This window comes from Panthera tigris, chromosome X, assembly GCF_018350195.1.
Source record: "Panthera tigris isolate Pti1 chromosome X, P.tigris_Pti1_mat1.1, whole genome shotgun sequence".
NCBI classification, from domain to species: Eukaryota; Metazoa; Chordata; class Mammalia; order Carnivora; family Felidae; genus Panthera; species Panthera tigris.
In genome coordinates, this window is record NC_056677.1 from 70,561,595 (window position 1) to 70,567,272 (window position 5,678).

The 5,678-nt window shown below is 40.2% G+C and overlaps 1 pseudogene; it reads left to right on the plus strand.

Moving 5' to 3' along the window:
• The first annotated feature begins 1,107 nt into the window (after positions 1 to 1,107).
• On the plus strand, positions 1,108 to 2,540 carry LOC122235377 (annotated as a pseudogene).
• Positions 2,541 to 5,678: the final 3,138 nt, after the last annotated feature.

Genomic DNA, 5,678 nt, shown 5'->3' on the forward strand with positions numbered 1-5,678 from the left:
AAGACAGATACCATATGGTTTCACTCTTATGTGGATCCTGAGAAACTTAACAGAAACCCATGGGGGAGGGGAAGAAAAAAAAAAAGAGGTTAGAGTGGGAGAGAGCCAAAGCATAAGAGACTCTTAAAAACTGGAGGGTTGATGGGGCGTGGGAGGGAGGGGAGGGTGGGTTATGGGTATTGAGGAGGGCACCTTTTGGGATGAGCACTGGGTGTTGTATGGAAACCAATTTGACAATAAATTTCATATATTGAAAAAAAATAAAAAATAAATAAATAAATAAAAAATAAAATCTAGTTTGTCTGATATAAGTATGGCTGCTCCAGCTTTCTTTTGACTTCCGGTAGCACGATAGATAGTTGTCCATCCCCTCACTTTCAATCTGAAGGTGTCCTCAGGTCTAAAATCGGTGTCTTGTAGAGAGCAAATAAATGGGTCTTGTTTTTTTGTTTGTTTGTTTGTTTTTGTTTTTTCCAATCCGGTACCCTATGTCTTTTGAATGGAGCATGTAGTCCTTTTTCATTCAGTGTTATTATTGAAAGATATGGGTGTACGGTCATTGTGTTATCTGTAGGTTTTGTGCTTGTAGTGATGTCTCTGACCCTTTGTGGTCTTTGCAACATTCCACTCAGAGTCCCCCTTATGATCTCTTGTAGGGCTGTTTTAGTGGTGATGAATTACTTCAGTTTTTCTTTGAGAAAACCTTTATCTCTCTTTGTATTCTGAATGACAGGTTTGCTGGATAAAGGATTCTTGGCTGCACATTTTTCCTATTCAGAACATTGAAAATTTCCTGCCATTCCTTTCTGGCTTGCCAAATTTCAGTAGATAGTTCTGCTATTACATTTATGTGTCTACCCTTGTACATTAAGGCCTGTTTGTCCCCAGCTGCTTTCAGAATTCTCTCTTTATCTTTGTATTTTTCCAGTTTCACTATGATATGATGTGCAGAAGATCAATTCAAGCTATGTCTGAAGGGAGTTTTCTGTGCTGATGCTGCTTCTTTGAATTTGCAATTCGATATATTCACCACAAAGCTTGACAAAAAGAGGGCTCAACCTTTGTTTTTACAATTATACTCTAATGTTTTCCTCAGTCATTTTACCTATGTTCATAAACCACTGATTATTTTTACAAAATCATGAAGATATTGGCACCCTGTATCTTCTATTTGGTGCATGAGTTGGAATAATGGGAACTACCTTAAATGTTCTAATCCATGCCAAACTAGGTCAATCCAGAGCCGTACTGTAAGATGACAAAATTTATAATGTAATTGTGACTGCCCACACATATTCATAATGATTTTCTTCATAATATTGTCTATTAATTGGAGGGTTTGGAAAGTGACTAGTACTACTAATAATTGGAACATCTGATATACCATTTCTCTGAATCAACAATAAAAGCTTCTGACTATTACCACCATCATTTGTACTCTTACATCATCGATAGTTAAAACAGGTTCAGGAACCGGTTGGACTGTATATCTACCTCTAGCTGGCAATCCAGCACACACAGGAGCATCAATAGATCTATTTTTCCCCTTTACTTAGCAGGTGTATCCTCAATTTTAGTGGCTATCAACTTCATTACTATATCAACATGAAGCCACCTGTTATATCCCAATATGAAACACCTTTATTCATTTGTTTTGTCCTAATTACAGCTGTTCTACTTCTGTCACTTTCAGTTTTAGCAACTGGAATTGCTATGTTACTAACAGAAGACAACCTAAGTACCACATTCTTTGACCCTACAGAAATATGAGACACTATTTTATAACATCTATATTGATATATTGATTCTTCTGGCACCCTGAAGTGTATATCCTAATTTTACCCGATTTGGGAATGATTGCACAGATTATTACCTATTATTCAGGAGGAAAAAAAAAGAACCCTTTGTATAGATAGAAATAGTTTCAGCCATAAGTCCATCAGATTCCTAGCTTTCACTGCATGAGCTCACCATATATTTACTGTAGGCATGAATGCCAACACATGAGCATACCTTACATCAGCTTTTGTAATTATTGCTATCCAAACAGGAGTAAAAGTATTTAGTTGACTAACAACCTTTCATGGAGGCGACATCAAATGATCACCAGGCATGCTATGAGTCCTGGGTTTTATCTATTTATTCACAGTGGGGGGCTTAACAGGAATTGTATTAGCTAATTCATTCCTAGATATTGTTCTCCATGACACATATTATATAGTAGCACATTTCCACTACGTCTTATCAATAGAAGCAGTATTTGCTATTATTGGAAGTTTCATTCATTGACTCCCTCTGTTTTCAGTCTGCACACTTAATTCTACTTAGGCAAAAGTTCACTTCATAATTATATTTGTTGAGGTTGATATAATCTTCTTCCCACAACACTTTCTTGACTTATCAAGAATACCTTCATGCTATTCCAATTATCCAGATGTGTACACAACATGAAATACCATCTCACATACAGGCTCATTCATCTCATCACCACAGTTATATTAATAATCTTTATAGTTTGAGAAGCTTTTACATCCAAATGAGAAGTAGCAATGGTAGAGGCGATTAATTCTAACTTCAAATGACTACTCTGATGCCATCCTCCATATCACATATTTGAAAAATCCACTTGCATAAGTCTAAAATAAGAAAGGAAGGAGTCAAAACTTCTCAAACTTGTTTCAAGCCAACACCATAACCATTACGTTTTTCTCAATAATGAGATATTATTAAAAATTACAAAACTTTGTCAAAGTTAAATTATAGGTTGAAGTCCTGTATATTTCTATGGCATACCCCTTTCAAATTAGGTTTCCAAGATGTGACATCTCCAATGATAAAAGAATACTTACATTTTCATGACAACATGCTGATGATCATCTTAATCAGCTCTTTAGTACTTTGTATTATTTCATTAATACTAACAACTAAATGGGGGCCCCTGGGTGGCTCAGTCAGTTAAGCATCCAGCTCTTGGTTTCAACCCAGGTAATGATCATGGTTCATGAGTTTGAGCCCCACATGGGGTCAATAATGACAGTGAAGAGCCTGCTTGGAATGATCTCTCCCTCTCTCTCTGCCCTTCCCCACTTGTTATCTCTCTCTCTCTCAAAATAAATATATAAACTTAAAAAAAATACTAAAAGGTAAATGTCACACCCCCTCGAGGAAGATGGCAGTGTAGGAGGACACTGGGCTCACCGTGTCCTGCTGATTGTTTAGATCCCACCCACATATATCTAATTTACCCAGAAAAATGCCAGAAGACTAGCAGAACGGACTCCCAGAGCCAAGCGTAGATGAGAGGCCCATGGAAGATGGTAGCAAGGGTGGAGAGGCGGTGCACACTACACGGACTGGTGGGAGGGAGCCAGGGTGGTGGAGGGGCAGCCAGCCCACCCAGAAAGGCAGAGCCCCGGAGTCTGGTTAGCAAAAGCAGAAGGGCCAGACTGCGTGAGCTCTGACAGCCAGCGGGACTTAACATCTGGAATGTTATAAGTCAACAGCTCTGCTCCGAGAGCGGGAAGGCTAGAGGACAACGGGAGGGAGAGTTGTTGACCCTCAGGAGGACAGAGCTCAGCTTGGCGGGGAACAAAGGTGCTCACCAGTGCCATCTCCCTCGCCCATCCCCCAGCCAAAATCCCAAAGGGAACCAGTTCCCTTCACAGAACTTGCTTGCACCGCTCAAACACCCAATGCTGTGCTTCTGTGGATCCATCCCTCCGACGAGTCTGCCTCCCTCCCGATGCCACAGGGCCCCTCCTGAAGTGGACCACCAAAGGCAAAGCAAGATGAGCCTACCCCTCCTGCCCCTGTGCACCTTGCAGATCTACCCCGGCTAGTATGCCAGATCCAATCAAAACAGCATCACAAGCCTGGCAGTGTGCAAGTAGCCCAGAGAGAGGCCCAACCACTCGACAGTGAGTCCTGCCCTGGGAGAGGGGAAGATAAGGTACACACCAGTCTGACTGTGGCCCCAGCGGTGGGCTGGGGGAAGACATCAGGTTTGACTGCAGCCCCGCCCACCAATGCAAGTTACTCCAGACATCACAGGGGAAGAGCCCTGCAGTTCCCCACCACTCCACGGACTATCCAAAATGATGAAATGGAAGAATTCTCCTCAAAAGAAACTCCAGGACATAGCGACAGCTAATGAACTGATCAAAACGATTTAAGCAATATAGCAGAAAATGAATTTAAAATAATAGTCATAAAATTAATCAATGGGCTTGAAAAAAGTATAGAGGACAGCAGAGAATCTATTACTACAGAGATCAAGGGACTAAGAAACAGTCAGGAGGAGCTTAAAAATGCTATAAATGAGGTGCAAAATAAAACGCAAGCGACCACAGCTCGGATTGAAGAGGCAGAGGAGAGAATAGGTGAATTAAAAGATAAAATTATGGAAAAAGAAGCTGAGAAAAAGATATAAAAAACATCCAGGAGTATGAGGGGAGACTTAGAGAACTAAGTGACATAATTAAAAGAAATAATATATGCATAATTGGGATTCCAGAGGAGGAAGAGAGAGGGAAAGGTGCTGAAGGTGTACTTGAAGAAATAATAGCTGACAACTTCCCTGATCTGGGGAAGGAAAAAGGCATTGAAATCCAAGAGGCACAGAGAACTCCCTTCAGACGTAACTTGAATCTATCTTCTGCACAACATATCATAGTGACACTGGCAAAATACAAGGATGAAGAGAGAATTCTGAAAGCAGCTAGGGATAAACATGCTCTAACATATAAAGGGAGACTGAGAAGACTCGTGACGGATCTGTCTACTGAAATTTGGCAGGCCAGAAAGGAATGGCAGGAAATCTTCAATGTGATGAACAGAAAAAAAAGTGCAGCTGAGAATCCTTTATCCAGCAAGTCTGTCATTTAGAATAGAAGGAGAGATAAAGGTCTTCCCAAACAAACAAAAACTGAAAGAATTCATCACCACTAAACCAGCCCTACAAGATATCCTAAAGGGGATCCTGTGAGACAAAGTACCAGAAACCTCACTACAAGCATGAAAACAGACATCACAATGACTCTAAACCCATATCTTTCTAAAATCACACTGAATGCAAATGGACTAAATGCACCAACCAAAAGACATAGGGTATCCGAATGGATAAAAAAACAGGACCCATCTATTTGCTGTCTACAAGAGACTCGTTTTAGACCTGAGGACACCTTCAGATTGAAAGTGAGGGGATGGAGAACTATTTATCATGCTACTGGAAGCCAAAAGAAAGCTGGAGTAGCCATACTTATATCAGACAAACTAGACTTTAAATTAAAGGCTGTAACAAGTGATGAAGAAGGGCATTGTATAATAACTACAGGGTCTATCCATCAGGAAGAGCTAACAATTATAAATGTCTATGCGCCGAATACCAGAGCCCCCAAATGTATAAAACAATTACTCACAAACATAAGCAACCTTATTGATAAGAATGTGGTAATTGCAGGGTACTTTAATACTCCACTTACAACATTGGATAGATCATCCAGACACACAGTCAATAAAGAAACAAGGGCCCTGAAGGATACATTGGATCAGACAGACTTGACAGATGTATTTAGAACTCTACATTCCAAAGCAACAGAATATATGTTCTTCTCGAGTGCACATGGAAAATTCTCCAAGATAGATCACATACTGGGTCACAAAACAGCCCTTCATAAGTA